Here is a 21,489-nt window from a genome sequence, read left to right as displayed (position 1 = left end):
GGCTTAAGTAGAACTGGAAAATTACTCCATTGGCATTAACAGTCCATCTCAATCATTTTAATACTATCATAATCATGAGAATTTCTAATATTATTTTTAAAAGCCCTGGTATAAAAAAATGGAATTTCATTTCCTTTGCTTAACTATCTTAAATTGAGAGAGACTAAGTGAATGGGGAAGAAAGTGATATCTTATGAGACAGGGGGGAAAAAGTGATCTAGAGTCACCTCTAATCCTCCTGCTGCTGTGTCCAGCACTGACCGGCACACTGCCACACACTTCCATCTGTCTGCTTACTGGCCTCACCATGGTACAAGTTACAAGGTGTAATTACTATATAAACAAGACAATTAATAGTTTAACCCACTCGCTCTTAAAGTCCTCCTCTTTCACACAACTGTCATCTGCTCTCCAACCTCACGCTCCCATCTGACCAGTGACATAAAAACCTCCCGTGTGCCTGATATCCACTCGGTGCGCATCATTTTCTAGACGGGTAACCATAAAGCATCGCTAAACACTTTAAGAGTTAATGTTTCTTCCTTCCTTCTCCTCTGTTTTTCCAACTTTCAATTTTCCTGAATAGCATTATTATGTTTTATTAATATCTTTGAATTATTACTCATTTTCCTCTTAAAATTGAGTGCTTTAATTCACATTTGAAGTACTCATCAGGACCGCGCAGCGAAATGAATGTGGAAGGATACATTATATTTGCAAAAATGCAAAGGGTGAATTAAAAATATATAACAATACTAAAATATTAACTATTAATTTCAAGAAGATAATTTGCCAAGGAAAAAAGCCTTTTCATTACTTCTATGGCTCCTTTTCCTTTTTCTAAGTGCACCTTCTGATTGTGGCTCTGTGAATGATACGTAATTAGAATATTCACCCGTGTTTCAAATAGAATATTTGATGATATTAAGACTATGAGACAGCCACATAAGTGTTTACTTTCATGAAAACAGGGCACAAAATGGATGTGGGTGCTGCATGATGGAGGTGATTCAGTGTATTTTCATGTCCAATACAATATCGGATAGAGGGGTTCAGTCAAAAATAGAAAACAGCACCAAAAAAAAGATAGTTTCGACTATTGCTCCTTCGTGTTCACTCTTTATCATTTTTTTCTTTTTCTTTTTTTTTTACAATAGTGAAGTCTAATTCCCATGATCACCCTTGAAAGCGTGACCTTGTGCTGTGTGACAGGAGATAGCCGCAGCATGAAGACAGGACGCCACTTATCATCAAGGGACGAGGTGGCTGTTTAATTTCACACCACCAGTGGCTAAAACCCCTGTTAGTGAGGAGCGCCACAATGGCAGCTACGCTAGGGGAGCAGATGTCCTAGTGAAGGGGTGTAAAGAGGGAGGAGGTTAGGTTGGGAGAAGGGCAGGAGGGAGAAGGACTGATGGTAGTGGTGGTGTGCTATCTGTGTGTGCCGTGCTATCGTCAAGTATTGTGCTCAGAGCACAGTCTGACCCCGTGCGCATGCCCAGAAAAAATAGCACCTTTGTCCCTCATACACACACACACAGAGAAAATGAACCACGCAAATAAACACACAAATGGTCACCGTGGCATCTGGCCATCCTTACGGGAAGGTAGCTGGACTGGGAGAAGGCATGAAGGAGCAAAAGGTGGAGATGACGGCGATGCACAAGAAGAGAGTTTTGCAGGACGGCCAACGCCACAGACGCCAAAATCACTAAGAGCCCAATTGCTTTCTGAAGAGCTTTCCATTGTCTGTCTGTCTGTCTTTGATGAACTTGAGCTCTGGCCTCCAACCCAGTGGTCTTTCTGTCTAATCCTTAGCGCCCCTGGCTACCCTTCACAGCCCCTCCCTTAAACCTTCCACACACAGACACAGACATAATATACACCCTTCAACTGAAGCCTGACATGACTGCAGGGTTGAACAGTGACCAGCGAATCCCAACACAGCTGAATATAAAACACAACAATAATGAGCGGGACAAGAAAATGGCTTCCCTCTCAAACATGGCTGCTTACTGATGGCCAGACGCAAGCCGGGAGAAAAAGGTCACCTCTCTCATCTTTTAATACACCCCTCCCTCCCCCAGCACACCTTCTATTGCGGTGTTGTGTTTTTTTTCCCACATATATATATATTCTTTTTCTCTCCCCCACTTTTTCATTTCTTGCCTCCCTCACTAACACCTTCTATTTTCCCTCCCTGGTCATTCTCCTTACCCCATTTCGTATGCGGACGTAGGCTTATTGTTCAAGAGACAAAGGAAGGGGATCTTAGGAAGAGACAGGTGGCCGCATCAGAGTGATGAGAAAATTACGAAATTGAAATCCAGCTTCTAAAAAACTCTCCTTCTTGGAAGGTAATAAAAAAAGGGGGAAATAAAAAGTAACTGTGCCCCTTCTCCTCTTCGGCACAACTCAGCAAGAAAAGGAGCAACCCCACACTCCCGTCCTCCCCCAGTACAATTTCAAATCCCCTCTGAACACCGCAGTCCAGTCAGATATATTCATTTTTCCTCACTTACTCCCCCAGTGTCATTTTTCACTATTTTCTCCATCGGTTGGTTATGCAGAGAATGTTCCAAATGCATTTCGACTGCTTGATTTCTATTTTCATAATATCAGAACATCAAGTTAAAGAATATAAATGTTTATTCAGCAGAGTGGGGAAAGCTGGTATATGGGTGCAGTGGCTCTTGGGGGAGAGAGTCCATGCTAAATCAGTAAATCACTCCATCTGGAAGATGAACGGCATGTTTTGGAGTTCATTGCCTTTCGTCTCGGGCGAGTGGTCGGTGCAGCAGCAGGCCCAGCAGGCTGGAGCGGAGGTGTCTGCTGATGTGGATGGTTACAGCAGGATAATGAAGCGGCGACCGGGGGCTTGGCCGTGTTCTGTTCACCCCGTCCACCCTGCTGTGAAAGGGCCCACCGCCGAATGTGGCTATTAGCCCGTCCTGGTTTTGAGCCGTCATAAGTTCCTAGCCTGCTGGTACGCCCCGTGGAAAGTGCCTAGCTGTGAAAATGTCCAACTCTTGTTGCAACTTTAATCTTTTCATTCATCAGTTAGTATTGTGTTGGACTGAGCAAGTGTTCACTATAAATAAACTGTGAAGAAAACCTTCCAAGAATCCTCACGTTTATTATTTCATCCCCCTCTTCATGACAGACAGCTTGCCAATCTCAGTTTATCTGTTGGAGAGGACTTATTAATAACTAAAACAACCTGTCCAACGCCTTCAGCAACACACAAACCAGTTTGTTGAAAGCAGAGAGCAGCATTTAAACTTTAACCAACCAATGATGGGCTTCCACACCTGCTTCAGTCCTACTGTGAGCATTTTCTTATAAATGCTAGGTCAAAATAATCACGCACCATTCCCCCTCCAAAAAATCACAAACAAATATGTACGTGTTGTCCTGTATGATTCTTCAGTGGCTGGTGTGTTTTTGTTTCAGTGACTAAAGTGAATACCCTCAATCGTACTTCCAAAATGGACAGATAAATAGAGTACTACTGCAAATGCAACTTTACACTACAAAAATATGTTAAAACTTTAGCTCACTTGATGAGCCGACAAAAGGCTGCAGCATCCCAGGTTTGATTCTGTCCTGGACCCTTGTCTGCAGTCCTTCCCCCTTGATCGCTACAGTTCTGTCAAATTAAGACTATTAAAAAATTATAACTGAAAAATTAAACTTTGACTATAATCTTCTTTTAATCTCAAGTCTTTTTTCCACGGCAACATCAAAAGAGTGCACAACGCCCCTTCCTAGATGACGTTTGTATTTCATGATTTTAAAGATGTGTTTGTGGTGTGTTTCCACAATCTTTCATTTTCATACACAGTAGATTTTGCACTATACTGTGATTCTGTCGAACACAACTGTGTGTAAACCGAGAGCGTGTCATGAAACAGACTGAAGCAGGCACCCTCTCTTCTCACCTGCGCCTCAAACTGGGATGTGAGGCGCAACACATTTAAATAACTTGATGGAGTTTATCAAAATGACAGGCAATTAGACTGGCTCTGACCATGGGTTTGCGTGCTAAATGAGAGTCATTTGAGTAGTTGGATCCATATATGTTATATAAAAAGGAGTGAGAGTTTTGGAGCTCCACATCAGCTCCTGGACAGCCCTAAATTAAATATCCCCAAAGTCCATTAGGCTAAACAGCCTGAGGAAAGACTTTGTCTCACCACAGAAAAATGACAGTAAACTCAGGCAATCATGCCGCCAATCAATTATGCATGAATTATATTTTTCTTAGACTGTGTAAAATGTCTTATGTTAATTCCCCTAAGTATACAACGCGCATTACTCTCAAGGCATGTATCCATATGCATACCATCTAAATGAGTGTTTTCCTAAAGATTTATCAGGCCTATGGTGCCAGCTGAAATGAAAACACTGAGGATGACTTGCGATTCCTCCATATCAACTGTTAACTGCAAGCCACAGGCAAAGCTTGGAGGCACTCAGTGATGATAACCTACATGGCTGTAAATCTAGTGATAGAAAACATCCCCGGAAACTAAGAAAATATCAAGGTGTGCCAGTAAAGTCTTTCATGGAAGCTGCGGCGTGTGGTAAAGGGAAAAAAAACCAGGATGAGGCAGAAACGCAGAGAGAGAGAGAAGAGGAAGAAGTCAGAGAGAGGCTGAGGTTGGAGGGCGGGCGCTAGCCTTGACCTGACCTGCCTTGGCTATAGGCCTGTTGAGCCGGTGAATAGTGGAGTCCCTGAGGTCCCCCATTGTGGCCCAGATCTCTGATAATGACCTTTGTCTGGCCATGATAGCAGGAGACAGGTATTGGCAGGCTCGCTGACCAGTGTCAGTGATGTGCCAATAATTGGTAAGTGTGTTAATAACAACTGACCTAGTGGCCTCTGTAAACGGACCAACTTCTATGTTCGAGGAGAAGATTATCACCTAGGATGCAGCTAGGTATGCTAAACTTCCTTTAATAAAAAAAACAGGTGATAATATAAGATTTTATAGCATAAAAATACTTGTGAAACAGAGTGTTGCATTTTAAAATGTACACAAACATATTATAGGTTTATGTATATTAACCTCCCACACACACGCACACAAACACACACACACACACCACGCACAATTTGAATAATTTATTACATCTATTAATTATCATCTGCCAGAAGCAATTTAGATATTTACACATACACAAGCACAAACACAGGCTCTTCTTTTCTCCTTTCCAACTTCACTGACAGCTCCTGATGATCCCCGCTGGCCCCCTCTTATATTACATGCAACACAATCCACCCTTACACACTAATTTGTTTTCTTTGGCTCTTTTTCTGTTTCAGTGTGTAACTGAGCCCTTGAATATATACAGATTTAATAGAGCTAATAGAATCATTATCAAATTCAGATCAATATAAATTTAGCCCCAGTACCCATAAAAGGCAGCAATATTGAAATACAACACTGTCTGTGCTCTTTCATTCTTCCGCCTACAACTGACGCTTGCTGCCATCAGACATGAATTACCAGACAGGCACATTACAGCTAATAAGAGTCTCACAAAACACCCTTTATTAATGCATGAGAGAGTCTTTGATCCTGGAGAAACTTTCATAGGGAAAGCAATAATCAACGTACCTCAGACAACACAATAAGATGCTTCCCATTACCTTGAAAAAGTCAACAATGTGGCTGAGGTCAAATAAACCCGAGTCTGTGCAGCATGTCTCAGAAGGGATGGACAATAAAAAGCCACCAAAGCTCAGCCCCACGAAGCTGCTTTTCTCTACAGACCAATCCTATTTTCATCATTTTGTCAATCAAAACTTGTAAAGCATGAATCAGCCGGCATTTAGTTTTTAGCCAGTAGAACTGAGTCATACGAGAGTTTAGTCGGGATGTAAAATAGATTATTAAATATAATTGATCAGGATAACAGAGCGGTGCAAGGCGTTTCTTTTTCAGGACTGTGATTATGACTATGGGGCTTGCATTCATATCAAAATTCCATTTTTTCATTGTGAAATTAAAGTTTTACAATGAGTAATTTTACTGCATCACTGATAATTTTAAAGGGATATCAGTTCTTCTTAATAAAGCCTTTGTACTATCCAATGTGGCAAAATTGCTATTTTCCACATGGAATAACAGAGACCTAAAAAAACCATCTAAAATATACATTTTTAAAAAAAAAAAAGAAAAGAGGGTAATCATTTGTAAGCATCAAACTCAACACTGATACGTACAAACATCCTGTCAGACACACTGAACCGTTAGTGCCCTGCATACCTGTTCACACTGCATTTAGTTTGATAAACTCAAGAAAAGTTAACTTTCCTTGTTTAACAAGAATCAATATTCCGAAAGTCTTCCCATTTCCCTTTCAGCACACCTTTCAGTAACAGCATTTGCCCCACCCACAAATGATCCATTGGAGGAAAATTTTGCTTTAACTTCTATTCCAATAATCTAGATTTTGACAGAGCCTGTCACATTATAAAGTCTGAACATAGTTACAAGAATTGTGAATGATACCCATGATTGAATTTTATTGAAGTGGTCAGCAAGTCAGCTCATTCCCCACAGAAAGCCCGGGGGCCTTAAGGTGGTCAGTGGGGAGCAGCTTCACAACATCTCAGCGCTGCATGATACATAGTGAGCGGAAGGAAAAGCAGAAGAGAGGACCCCTATTTGAGACAGAGGTGCCATGCCAGGTGAATTCATGACCTAACTATTTAAGACAAGTGGAATATATTCCCAGTTCAGCTGGGATGCATTGCTTGAGCTCCATCTTCGCACATATGAGTTCTCAGAAACCTTGCATACAGTGAAAGTGGTACACACAAACACAGCATGACGGGGAAAAAAGAAAAACTGTACCGCTTAAACTTGAAGCTGAACTTTTGTTAGCCTAAGAGTGTTTGTAGCTTAAGTGTCATTTTTTAAATATAACCATAAAGCATAAAGACCCACTACTATATCCATGTTATAAAAATTCTCATTTAATGTAGTTTATTGTATCTGTGCAGAAAAGCAAGAAAGAAGGGATAAAGAAAGAAAACATAGAAAAATACAATCATACACAAAATTCAGAGGTATTGTGCCTAAAAGAAAATATTCCAAAAGCAAAGGCCTTTAAATAGTCAGGAAGAAAAATGCATTTTTTTTTTTATTAAAATAAGACACTGTGCTAAGCTTTTTCCAGATTTCGTTTAGATAACCAAAATAGCACTAAACAAATTTCTTGTATAAAAAAAATCACATATAACAGCTTATCAGTTTAATGCATTGAACTGAAAAAAGATCCTTCGCTGAAAACAGATTTTCCTCCCATCTTAAATGCAAAGCTGCTGTGATTACGAGAGATTTGTTTTTCAACCCCTACTGCGGGAGCATGCTAATCAACCTAAAGGGTCGGAGGTCATGTCTGGACAGAGAAAGCATCCCAAACTGGTCACAACAAATGCAGAGGAACATCTGCTCTCTGTGCGTCACACAAAGCTGTCCCCTTGGAGCCCCTTGCAGCCCTTAGGAGCCTGGGAACGGCTCAAAGTCAAGGGCAGCCTCCACAGACCAAACGCTGACTGGACGCAGTAGCAGTCTCTCAGTGAATTAGGGTAATTACCAAATGGTGACTAAAATATTTAAATTTTCAACAGGAACAAATTACAGTTTAATGATGAATGATGAATTTCACTGTGATTATCCAAAAATTACAATTATTTTTTTTAACACATTTACTTAATTAGACCAGCTGATACATACACACACTCACACACACAAACTGACAGGCATGAGAAGCGTTAGTGAGCTGGAGCCTTTCTTTGATTTAAAAACTTGAAAAAGAGGAAGGCTAAGCTGCACGGGCCAGGATGAGGGATTACTTTTTTCTAAACAACAGTAGCTTGAATATGCATGTAGTACATTACACACATGCGGCCCTGATGACAGAGAGATCACCCCCTAGACACTCTCACTCTCTTTCCTTGGCAGCCTAACAATATGCTTGAAAGAAACCATCAAATGATGTCAATAGTTGGGTCAATATCTCAGGATGTCTCAGTTTTCCCTCCAGCAAATGAAGAGCATTATACAGATCCTCCTGGGCGAAGCTCTTACCACACAACCAGTGGCTACAGTACATGCACTGCCTCTGCCGAGGGACGGCTGATATATGTTTTCTTCTCTCAGACACCAACACATGCGTGCCACATTTCTCCTGTCTGCGTAATGTACTGCTGATCTACACCTGCTGGGCCCAGGGTTGCCTAGGTATACTCTATTTGCTGACAACATCAATCACTCAGCAGGACTCATTATTGCCATTTAAAATACATTTAAAGCGATTCACTGACGCTACTGTCCAACTCGGCATGGACGCGGTGACGCTGATGTGTTGCTGTGAAAAATGTTTCACGGTAGTATCTTGGATGGGACCAGATGGAAACCCTTGTGCTAAGACGTTTGTTTCGAAATGAGCGAAAACCTTTCAATCAAAGCAAAGTGTCATCATCGATCATCATCAAACAGGTAAATTGCCTCTATTTTGTTTTCTGTCCCTGCAGACACGGTGACGTTCTCTAAAGATACCGGGTCATTTCAACAGCATCTCAATGTCAGCAAGCCCGACAGGCCTACTGCGGAGGAGTCTATAAGAGGACACTGAGCTTCCCGAGCTCTCAGTTGAGCTTAGTAATAGACACAGCCACTCTAATTCCCCTTCAATTCTCACCTAAAATCGAAAGCTGCCAAACGCAGCCTTAATTACATATTACCCAATCAGAGCTTTGGTGTAACCCAGTGCTTGCTCCCTCTATCCACCTTACGAAGAACGAAAGCAATGTATCCCATCTGGGATGTACACATATTTCACCGAGGGAATAAACAGGACTAGAGGATATGAGATGGATATATTATGTATATAGGAAGCAAGTGTGAGATTTAAGGAGCAACCTGCTTGCTCAGCACAGAGTGTGCTGGAAAAGCAGGATTATGGATCTCGTCTTATATGTAACTGGGCAAGGTCTATTGACCCAAATTTAATTATTTTAGCCCCCCTCCACCTATTCCCTTTCCCCTTCCTGTCGCCTTTACAATGACATGCATCTATTTTTGTTGATGCTGTTGTTTTTGATATCCATATAAATGTTGTAGTGCTTAAGGGCATGCATGCAGAAACAAATATATTCAGAATGTAAGTTGTTGTTTTTTGGTCATATCATAAAATACGTGTAATCTAACCCTCTGTTTGCTGCCCTGCGTTTAACCGATGCTTGCCTACTGTGTACTAAAGGCATCTCCTACAGCCGAGCGAACAAACCAGGGAAGTCTGAAGGCAACCACAGTAGACATGCAGCCTTTTTCCATCCTCTCTAATCATGTGATCGGGGTGTCGGCACCACATACTCAGTGTAGGGAGGGGCAAAGCAGCACTGAGCTCACCACCATTTTGTGTGGGTACCTGGCTCCTTCTGTGTGAGTACCTGGCTCATATGTTTACCTGCATATGTGTTATTAATTTGCGATGGGCCAAAGTATCATTCGTGGCATGCCTCATTTAATGTGTTTTTGCAAGGGTGCATGCATGACAGGCGCGTTTCTAAAGGAGCATTAAGTGGATGCTGCAGACGAAACATCACGGGGTATCAATGCACCCGACTGCTGCCCGTTCTGGATTTCATGTCATGAATTTTCTTCCTCTCTTCTTTCTCCTGGCTGTGCTGCCGACAGACCCCTCTCCTCCCTGCCATGTGTGAAGCGCATATGGTGAAGTGAAATTGCTGTCTGCGAGAGCATGCCTCTGCCTGTCCAGACTTCATCAGAGGGATTAAAGAATGGGATGAAAAAAATCAAAATAAAATGATGATAGCGGGGCCATGGCTTCTCTCTTTTTCTTTTTCTTTTTTCCCTGCACCCCACACTCTAACCCCCCAGCTCTGTTTTAAGTAGAGTGGAACATCAGATGACAGAGAAGGCTCTCTTGCTGGGTTGCAATGGTTTGTAAGAAAGGTTGCCCGGTCGGTGAGCTGCACTACGTTTATTTGGCTCTGACAAGGGCTCACTACAAAGTAAAACGAAATTACGGACAGTACCGTTCCTCCCTTTACCCAGCCTGTGAAGTTCACTGAAAAGCTGTATCCAATTAAAAGAAAAGTGACTCAGCGGTGCAGCAGCAGCTTTCTTTTATGATTACTTAGCCATTTCTTTCTGATGTGTTCACTTTTTTTTTAATATCATAAACAAACAAAAGACAAAATCAGTCACAGCATTAAGGACAGAGAGGGAATGTTTGTGCTGAGGTGGGGTGTTATATTTGCAGTGATGGGAATTTTGGGGGAAAGGAGTGAGGAGAGTGGAAAGATTACAGGATATTAAGGAGTAATGGATGTCACACCAGGCCCCTATAGCAAATTCCCATATGCTTTCATCATGACTCGATGAGACTGATCAAGGGAACAGGACATTACTTGGTTTCCCAGTACTGTTATTACCAAGGAACAGTAAATAGTTATTGCAATGTTTATCATCCTGAAAGATAGCTATTATATAGCGAGCCAGCACCTTTTTTTTCCACACTCAATCCTCTTATAAATTATATTGCATATCATAAGTGGAAACATAAAAAATATAGTTATTCTAATGTCATCCAGAATTACTTAGAGCCTAAAATTGCAGTCAAATCTAATAAAGTTTGAGCAAACATTTTGATAGCTGAGAAAAAAACAAATGTTGATTGAATGCTGTTTTTACTGTGAATTAACACATATTTCAACAAGCAAGGGAAGCGGTTAAAAAGAAACTTAAAGTAATCCCAGAAGAAGGCAACTTGTGAAAATTCATTACACAGATAAGGACTAAATCAAACTATAAATGCAGATGTGGTTTTACAGCAATCCTACTAAATTCTAGTAAACAGGAGTCTATTCTGAGGTTTATTCTGGGATTTGCTAGACACTAGATCTGGCCCTGTATTTGAGACAACAAAAAGGCAATCTTGACATCTTGCCCAACCAGCAGATAATATTTGCTGTTCAGAGACTGGCTTTCTTTTGTTCCAGGTTCTTATAAACCCAAGGCACTTGAAATTTAAGCCCAGTTCAAGAAATATTATTTGCCACAGGGTGAGGTAAATCTCTTGGTGGGGCTTTTCAAAGGGTTGCCCCAGGTTTGTTTACAATTGATCTTATTTAAAAGTGGATTTTTTGTTTTACCTTTCAAAGACATACTTTCTGCCATGATCTTATAGGTCAAAAGAATGATGAATGTTGTTTTTCCAATTGAAGCAAAAAAAAAAAAAAAGGTGAAATAATCAGAAAGTAATATTATAGAAAGCCCTGTCATGCCACTGGTTCCTCCCAGATCTCTAGCCTGCACTTGTACAATAGAAAACACATGCAAAACAATATCTCCCACTACAAAAAAAACAAGACACAGACCCCTGGTGAGGAATCAGATTAAAATATTTCATTCATGTGATTTAGCGACATGTAAACTGGAAAATAAGAGAAAAATTCAGTCATATTCAAAGTGTGTGTAAGCCTGTGTTTGCATTTCTTTGTTGCCAGTAAAAAGAAAATGGCCTAATAGTCTCGTAAAACAGCTGCTTCTCTCATTGTTTAGGGAAGCAGCATGCAGTTTTTATTCAGCATTTTTCCTCTGAGAGAACAGCTGACCTGACACCTGACCAATCCACAGAGGGAAGAAAACCCCACTCCTTTTGCTTCATCTTTCAGACAATTACCAAAATCAGTGGTGTAAGTAGAGCCACTAAGTTATTATTTAGCTACATTCTCTACATGAACATGAACTTCAGCAGGGGCTCCTGTGAACAAGGAGGGCAAACGCGAAAGAAAGATGGGGACTGCAGTTACAGCCAGGGACTATCCTCCAGGGTGGGGAGAGTCCCTTTACTGCTCAGACAGGCCATGCTGGAGGAGGAGGTCACAAGCCGAGGAGGTTTAAAGCGTGGTGCTCATGGGGAGCAAGGTAGACAAGCAGAGGGCACAGCAGCAGGGACGCCCCGGTAAAGACCCCTTCATCTGGACTACACCTGAGGGAGCCCACGGGCCACCCAGCTCAACAGCACACGCAGCTACTCACAGACACACAAAGAGCTGTGTGTATCCACACAAACATGTGGAGAGATTATTGGACACTTGTCATATGGTGAATTTAAAAATGAAATAAATACAGCAGGAGCAGATCATCAGAAAAAATGATGAGCAATGGACAAGCAAACTATACAGATGGGAAATCATCTGATTAAGGTGGTTATTATGGATAAACTTCATACATTTATGATAATGCTCATTGAAATATTTACATCTTTAAAAAAAATTGAAACTTTGGTCTCACTGTGGCAGACCTGCTAAAAATTAGGATTCCACAGTTGACATGGTAAATATTTTTGTGTTTGAGTGTGTTATTTTGTCTTCAATAGCTTCTGCTATTGAAGGGCCCAGGCATGCATTTTAAATTACATCTATCTATTGAGTCTTACTTGGGCTTATGAGTGGGTCCCTAGGGCACCTCCATTTTCCCAGAAACTCCCTCCAAGGCTGTTCGGGTTAACATGCCCAGTTTGACTATTATATCAATAGTTATAAATGACTTCAATGCACCAATAGGCAACTTTCTTAATATACTGGCCCCACATTTGGGAAGTTTTACAAGCTCGTCCTGTGGGTGTAGGTCTGGTTAGTGTAGTTAAGGTGCAAAGTTTTTCAAAAGATGTGTCACAGTCTAAGGAAACATAAATGATTAGACAAGATGTAACATCATCGCTTGCAGTGTTTCTTTATAAGATTTCAACAGCTCCAAATGTTTCGAGTTAAGTTGCAAAGAGGCAATGATGTGCTCAGATACAGTAGCTGCGGTGAGAGGTGAAAAATCCCCATTGATATCACATGGCCTTTCTGTACCTCTTTTGTTCTTATGGGATAAGAGGTGATGTCAGTTCACTCCCAAGCCTCCCTAAAATGCCCCCAAAGCCTGGCTTCTGAGTGGGAGTGTGTAATCGGTCCTGGCAGAGTGCTGGTTAATGGGGGGCACAGGGCCATGGGTTGGAGATGTATTCATGTGCATGGCGTGGCGCCTGGACCCAGGGTGACACTTCTTCATTCCTGCTGCCTCAGGCCAGGATTAGGATTGCGCCCAGCCTCACAAAGCCAACCATAATGCAAAATCATTTTCATATTAACCTCGTCTCTCCTCTCTGGGCCTGACAGTGGACAGGCCTGCTCTCTTTGGTGCTCAAATTATCCTCAATTACTGGGGAAAGGCCAGGCGAGGGGACGTCACCTAACCTTCACCATCTGTTAGGTTCAAAGCTTTAGTGGTCGGCCAGCCCGCCTGTCTCCTGCCTCTCCTGACCTTTCCGCCTCGGCCAGCTCCTGCTCTGTGCGCCTTTCACCCCCAACCCCAATCACCCCCCACCCCCACCTCTCCATGATAGCCCTGCCCTCTCTGGACACAGATGGGAAGTGCATGTGCGCACATCTCATTAGGTGGAAAAAGGTTATGTCACGCTTTTACAACAAAGATATGAATATTCAAAACTAAACACAGAACGACACAAAAGCCGTGTCAAGCCATAGGTTAAGTCGGCCTCCTAAGCCTACATGTTTGAATATGGTCCTTCTTTTATTGGCTGTAGAATTCGAATAAAATTTAAAAAGGGATTTGAAACAAAATCCTCTTCTGTTGGATTTTCTTGTTTGCTGCTGTAGTATTTAAATATTCCCAGAAAATAAGGTGCATTTGCAGTTTACTTAACAAATGAAAACAATTTACATTTAAAATATTGTAATGATTACAACCCTATTTTTGTGAATTCCTGTGGTTCAAACGTCTGTTAGTTTCCGCTTCATTTCATCAAAACCTCAAAATTTTAAAACAGGTCTTGCTTAAGTCTTTTTTTTTTTGTTTTGCTCTGTTCTTTGAAACAAATTTAAGAATTTAAAAATGATTTTTCTCACATAATTCAGAAGATATTTAATAAAGTTTTGTGCATTGCTGAAACTGGGTTTTTATGCTTTTCATGCTTCATGCCATCTACTTTTTTCCATCTTACTGCAAAACTTGGCTTTAATTAAACATTCTTCTATACTTGAGATTGTGCTTGTGAAATATTGAAAAGCTCTTATTTTGCCTATAGTGGATGCACCTCTTAATAATGCAGGCTCTGTTTTCTGTTTGTTTTCAGTCTATGTGTTTTAGCAGTTCCACTGTGTCCATTTGGATTATCCAGTCTGCCTGGCCACTCAGGAGGGCCTCTTTCTCAGGTCATCTGGCAGGACCTGATGGCTCTGAAATAACTTTTAATAAGTCTCCTAAATAATAGATGGAGTGTTGGCTAAAATCAAGCTGGGAGGAGCAGGGCTGAGGACAGCAGGCTGCGGAGACATACAACAACCAGGTCCTCGGCACTTCCCTTGCCATCATCATCATCAGCAACAGCAGCAGCAGCTATGTTCAGTCTCTTGCTTCACCTCCTCTCCAGACCCAGACTCTCTGGGGTTAAAGGTCATGGACTTGACCTTGCAGCCCCCAGGAGAATGTTCACTTTAGGTTTGGGATATAATTTAGGATTTATTCAGCAGGAGGCCCCGTCTCAGGCAGCATTATGCCTCATTATCCTTGGGTGCTCTCTGTTAACAGGGAACAGCCCAGACGAGGCACATCAACACTCAATTTTACTTACATATTTGCAATCCCACAATCAATACCTAAAAGTGACAACATTTTTTCATTTAAATACAACTCAAGTGACCTAAGCTGAAGTCAACACTTATTCGGCACCATGCACAAAAATTATTTCTGATTTTTTGTAGCGATTCTCAGATAACCATTAAGATATTATAAATTAATATGCATATGCAAATAAATATAATAAACAGAGGATAATGGAAATACCTTTGCAATTAATATGAGAAATTACCAGTGAATTCCAGATTAATTATGATGATAGCAGTAAAAGTGCAATCTAATTTCAAATGTAAGTACTTTCATTTAGTGACTTAGCATGATTCCAATTTTACAATAATCATTTTCATTTTGATCTCAGAATATTCTCAGCCCCAGAGCCTAAATATTTATAAAAAATATGAAATTTTAATTGAATTAATTTATTTTAATGGCGATTATTATTAAAAAATGTTTAATGGGAGATGATCAAACTTAAAAATGTACATTTAACAAAAATAATGTGTCTGAATGAACTAAAAACATATACATATGCAAATGGTAAATAAAAGATAAAGAGTTTAGCATTCCTGTCACAAACTGCATAAAACGGAGTGATATCTTTCAGATGCAGGCTAAAAAAGAGTGATCATTTCTATTATGTGGGCTTCACTCTTTAAGTGGGTCCCTGTGGAGGACAATTTTGGAGAGATCTTTCCTGATAAGAAACAAGCCCTGCATGCATTAATATTACATTAGACCCAGTATATCACAGAGCCGTCTGCTCAGTCAGGTAGAGAGCTTTTCATTGACATCTCCTTATCATGTTAATATTACACTCATCAAAGAAGACTATACCATGGAGAAGGAGGGAGGATACGACAAAACGTGCAATATTACGGATTGTTCTTATGAGAAGCCTAAAAGGAGGAACAGACAATAAAATGGTTATTTAGGTCACATATTCACTGTAATGCGCAAGAAAGAGACAAATGCCGCAGGAAAGGCGTCGTTTGGATGTGCGAGTGCGTGTGTCTCGGTCGAAAAATATGACATGCATGGCTGGTCACACACACGCACACTCAGACACACACGACTGTTCAATGCCGGCAGCAGGAGGGGTGCAAATCTCCAGCGAGAGGGAGACAGGTGCAAGGCTCTGCTCTCTATACTGTAGCTTAAACGCATTTGAAGTCCATTCTTAACACACACACACACACACACACACACACACACACACACACACACACACACACACACACACACACACACACACACACACACACACACTCCCCCTTTTTATTTCAACGAAGATTATTCTTCTACTGTGCTTTTGTTGGCTGCTGTGTGCGCGCTTGGCTGTGTGCGCATGTCTCTGGGAGCTTTACATTTTAATGTAAGGTGAAAGCAGAGGCCAAAAAAAAAGAGATCATTTTAATTATTGTTTTTTTTTTTATTGTTTCTTTTCTTTCTTTCTTTCTTTTAAATATATGTGGTCGGGTTTCTTTTCCGGGCTGTCGGGCACAGTGCCATCCTCCTACGGAATTAACCATATCACGCTCCTCTAAGCACGTGTCAGGTTAACAAAAGGCGGAGCGCTTAAAAAAAGGCTGAGGCCGGGAGGCGGACGTGTGCTTGTTTCTGTGCCAAAGTTTGTCACTCTCATTTGAATGTGAATGGTATTTACCACTGAGAGCTGCTTAAGGAGCTCGTGCCTACAATACACAACCTCCCTTTTCTGAAGGATTTTTCAATTAGCGCCCCCACCCTCCCCTTCTGCACTAATCGGGGCTAATTAGGCCTTATCGCGGGGTAATAGCTTGTATTAATTGCCTCGCGGGCCAACTGTTGAGGAATTTGACGAGTGATCCAATTGAATCTGACAAGTTTATTCCGTCTATTTAATATTCATTATATTCTAATAGGACACTTGTTAGCATGAGTATACCAATTAGGGCCAATCTTGTACTCAACATGTTGTTTTTTAATCGTTTTCGTAAATATATATATATATATATATTTATTTATTTATTTAAAGTTTTCTTTAATTTGTTCTTGTTTTGTTGTTGTTGCTATTGTGAGTAGAAAAAACTTTTTTTTTTAAATAATGATTTTAATTGTGAAAAGAGCGACATAAATAATCCCAATTTTTTTCTTAAGACTAAATTATTTATAATATAAACCTGACTTCAGTGTAATTTAAGTCAGAGTAGGGCCTGCTGTTTAATCTTTGCCAAATCGTTTTATGAGCCTCCGGATAAAAAATAACCCCAAACTTTTTTTTTCATTATTTATCAAAGTTTAGCGGTAGAAAATATGGATAATAAACCTTCGCTTTTTTTTTCCGAGCAGGCAAACGAGTAGTATTGGGACCTGCCACAATCAAGCGTTTCATCTACCTGAGTTTGTTTTCAAGATTCAAATCTAAACATCATTTATTTATCTTCAACCTCGGTGTCAGCCCCATCTCTTTCCCCACAACAGCGAAATAATAGTGTTTATTTAGCCTCCGTTATTAAGAGTTACTTTCAGTCATTCAAAGACCAAAGGGATTTCAAACATGACATCATATACTGCAAGAACTGACATATCGTGTAGAGGATAGGGCCTGTAGTCTTACATAGCCCAAACTGATGTGCAATAAAAATAGAAACCTGAAACATCAATGCAGGATGTAAACGGATCTACTGGCGAGAATGTTTGATCATTAATCAATTAACATTTATGAAACAAAATAGCCCGTTTTGTGGGTAAAAAGGAAAGAAAAAGAAAAAAAAGAAACAAAGAAAAAACAAAAGAGGATGATGAATGTAGCAGGACCATCACCAAGACATTTAGAGTCGAGTAGGCCTTACAATTATTTGCTTGCCTTCTATTTATGTTGGTTTCCAGTAAGCCACAACCCCACCCTCTGTATCCCAAGATGGGCCGAAATTTAAAGCAGCTCTGGACAGCAGCGTGGGTGAGGGTAACGGGTGGCTGCAGTGTGAGGGGGCTAAACCCACCCTAAGTTGACCCCCTCCCTTTTTTTGTTTTGAACTCTACACATCACTTACCTTTCTCTTGGCTGAATATTTTATAGGCCCATCTGCATGCTGCTATTCAAAGGTTCAACATTCATGAGGCCTTTATCGCGGAAATTTAAGAAATATATACCTTCCTGAATATAAAATTTTAATCAATTTCAGGTTTCATTTCTTGATCAAAATTAATGCTGTAAGCCCGCAGAGCAGTGACACGCAGGCCAGTGTGGAGCACGGGAAATTCATAATCGCGAGATTTGTGTAAAAAACTGAACAAACGCAGATACGCAAATATGAAGGATTATATATATTTTAGAGAAATATTCAGGCGTCAGAGAACCAGTGGGTATTTGTCCTCCCTGTAAGAGTCGGTGAGCATTACTCACCCCTGCGCTGGGTGTAACAGCAGTCACTTGAAGGCATATGGCTCTCAGCTGCCCCCCCGCATTTGAACCCCCAAGCAGCTCCGGTGAAGTTCAAGGTCTCTGAAGCCAGTGACCATTACGGGAGCAGCGCGGACGCAGACAGAAGCGCCTGCTGTCTACATCCTGCCTGTCTGCCCGAATGTTCCAGCGCCAAATAAATAAACAACATGTCTTTTTTGTTTATTATTATTATTTGTATCATTATTATTTTTTTTATTATTCAAATGCATAAAGAGTTGTAGACGATACATTTTAAATGAATCTCCACGAAATGTAAGACTTGAGAAATATCGAATTTAAGGTGGGTCGCCTACTTCATAAATATATTATTTTCCATTTAAATCGTTTAGACCACGACGGAAACTGAGAATCAGTAACCTTTCATTTTTAAAGTTTGTGACGAGGCCACCCAATTAGATTTTTTTTCCTCGTCATGTAAAAGTAAACAAAAAAGCTTAAGCCACACACTTTTTTAAAGCTGTATCGGGTGATTTGGGGCAAAATAGTAAAATAAATAAATAAATAAAAATAATAATAGTGCAAGCTGTATCATTACAGTAGTTGTAATACTTCTAATTTGGAAGCAGCTTGACTTCATTAAACCTTCAGGTGCTCATGTTTAGCAAAAGGCCGACAGTTATCTAAAAGCATTACCTGGCATGTTTTTTAATCGTGCTTATTTCTTTATTTATTACTAATTAAGTAATTTTAATTTCACGTTTGGAGTTGTTGAATGGCCTGTTAAATTTAAAAAAAAAACCTGTCATTAACACTTTCTTTATCTCAACTTAAGAACAAAATCATTTTATTTTAACTGTAAGGAGAAGCTCAGGTGTTCAGATTCAAGTAGTGATTTGTATGTGTGAGGCCGGGTTTGTGGTTTCTCCAGAGTCAAATCCTTTGGAAAAAAAAAAGATGGAGTGAGGAAAAATTAAGTTTTTCTGATTTCCAGTCAATTTAAATAAAATTGGTTGTTTATTCTTTGGGTGAAAATGCTTTATTAATAAAGGCACATTCAGCTCAAGGATTATATAAGCAGCAATTTAATTTGAGCAGCAAAATGTTTTAGGTATTATGACAAAATTAAACGATGATATCTGGTCAGAAATTTTTCTTATGTGTTTTTTGCCAAGTGGCAGTCACAAGGAAATGTGCGACTAAACATTTTAGACTATGTTTTGAAAATGACCACATTTGTTTAAAACGAGAGATGGAGAGGCAGAATGACAAAGGAAGGAAGAGGACAAGAGTAAGAAGATGCAGAGGATACAAAGATGAAGTGGAGGAGAAGAGGGAAAAAAAGCAGAGTGGAAGGTTATGAAGCAACAAAATCAGATGAATAGATGCAGCCAGTGGATGATAGGTGGTCCCAGGTGTCTCTAATGACATCAGCATGTGAGATATCCTGCATCTACATAGTGGAGGAGATCCTGTTTCCTCAGAAAGTCTCTCCACAAGAGACAGGTCACAGCCAATAGCCTCTGCCTGACATATAATTGGTGATATTGATTATAGGTTATCATATGCTGCAGGCCATTTGTAAGATAATGCTGCAGGGGTTAATTTGTCAGCCATTAACCTTTTGGACTGGTGGATGTACGTGTAAATTAAGTTTAAAACAACTTCTAAATGGGTTACCTAGTGTCATCTAATAAATGGAATGCTAACATATTTAAGACATATTACAATACAACACCAAACAGCTTTTGATGGCAGGTTTTTGGGTTTTTTTGTTGTTGTTGTTTTTTTGTTTTTGGCAAAAAAAAAAAAAAAGACTGCTGAAAGCCTTGGCACATACTCTCCAAATTAACCCCCTCTGAAAAGTCCCAGAGCAGTGCCTACCATAAATTCTTGTGCTGACCCTTTAGAAAAATCTCTCTTCATCTAAAAATGAGAGTGACATTTACAGGAAACGCCTTTTCCTCTTTCCTCACATCTGTGAAGTAGCTGTTTGCCTACATGCCTACAGGACTTCGAAAGTTGATCTAACCTGTCAATCTGACTAATGGGACGAGGGGAAACTCAAAACAGTGGCTAAAGTTTTTAATTATCCTTTTACCAGGTCGTGTGAATTTAATGCATATTGTTTAGTTTGGCAGTAAATAGAAAGAGAATAAACCATCATTTGGAAAACTAACAAATGTACTACTCATACTGCAACTTCAAGTTTAACAACCATTACTACCTTCAATACCATTTAAATTAATATCATCTTTCATTCTTTTTATTGTTTATTATTCTTATAATAATTTTTAGGAGCCCCACATTTTGGTGTAAAGAGGGAACAATGTTGCAAAGCAGTCAAACAGACTTATATGCTTGAGAATTATCACAGTTTGCCACATATTGTGCTTTTTTTTTTAACTCAGCAAGGAGTAACACATCAAATACACAAAATCACAGTAAAGAGAGAAGCTGTAACCTTTGTGAAAGTCGATCAGAGGCGATCAGAGGTGTAGAAGCACCTAGTACAGCCCAGAGCAGTAAAGACAACCCACTTCAACTTCAAAAACATGACATTTGCCACCTCAGAGCAGAAAATGTGTCTCTCTAACTCTACACCTGTAAACCTGCAAACCCACACATTGTGGAGCAAAAACCGAGCCATTCTAATTCAAGAAAACACTATTAAAAGTTACTCAGTAATGTGACTGCGTGCACTTGAGTATTGTCTTGCGTACAGTATGTGCGAGCGGTGTGTGTTTGTGTGTGTGAGAGAGAGAGAGAGAGTGAAAGAGTGAGGAGAGAGAGACAGAGAGGGCGGGAGAGAGACAGTGTGAAAAAGAGGAAGCATGAGTGAGTGCTAGTCAGCAAATCAGTCAGTCAGCAAAGATCAGGTGACAAAGTGAGACAGAGCAGGGCAGCTCCACAGAGGAGGAAGGCATAGGTACCTGTTTGGAGTAGTCTGCTGGCGGGATCAGTCGTCCAACTTGGCATGCATTAATTATCCTCTTGGATAGATGGGTGCTCTATAGGCTTGCTTCTGACCCAGCATCCCTACTGTCCCACAGTCAAAGAAAAGGCTGGATAGGAGCAAGAGAGAAAGAGGAAGAGAAATGGGACAGGGGGAGAGATGAGAGGGAGACAGAGAGAGAGATAGAGGGGTGAGTGAGAGTTAGATCCACTGCTGCCCTGACACCACGACTGGTCCACGTGAGATTGATCACACACTTGCACTCACACTGAGGCCTCTGCGGTGACAGGGGGGAACTGCCAAGGAGTAGCATGCTTTGTCTAGCCTGGGGGACACACATACACACATGCACGGACAGCCAGAATGCTGATGCACACGCTTGCATGTAAGTGACGTACACAGACACGTGCACGCGATGACACAGAAAAACACAAACGCACACGTGGCCCGAGACTCAC

The 21,489-nt window shown here is 40.6% G+C and overlaps 1 protein-coding gene across 1 annotated transcript in view; it reads right to left on the bottom strand.

Moving 5' to 3' along the window:
• The window catches only part of zfhx3b (zinc finger homeobox 3b), a 330,171-nt gene that overhangs the window by 212,719 nt on the left and 95,963 nt on the right, over positions 1-21,489 (bottom strand). The window contains exon 3 of the mRNA XM_086287421.1: positions 21,009-21,140. The gene's annotated coding sequence lies outside the window, so the exon portion shown is untranslated. The remainder of the gene's footprint in view (positions 1-21,008; positions 21,141-21,489) is intronic.

The sequence above is a fragment of the Aulonocara sp. 'chitande type north' Nkhata Bay genome, linkage group LG1 (genome assembly GCF_057382095.1).
Source record: "Aulonocara sp. 'chitande type north' Nkhata Bay isolate Kocher_YH1m ecotype deep benthic linkage group LG1, A_spYH_male_GT1.1, whole genome shotgun sequence".
Lineage (NCBI taxonomy): Eukaryota > Metazoa > Chordata > Actinopteri > Cichliformes > Cichlidae > Aulonocara > Aulonocara sp. 'chitande type north' Nkhata Bay.
This window is presented reverse-complemented; position numbering and strand designations above follow the sequence as displayed.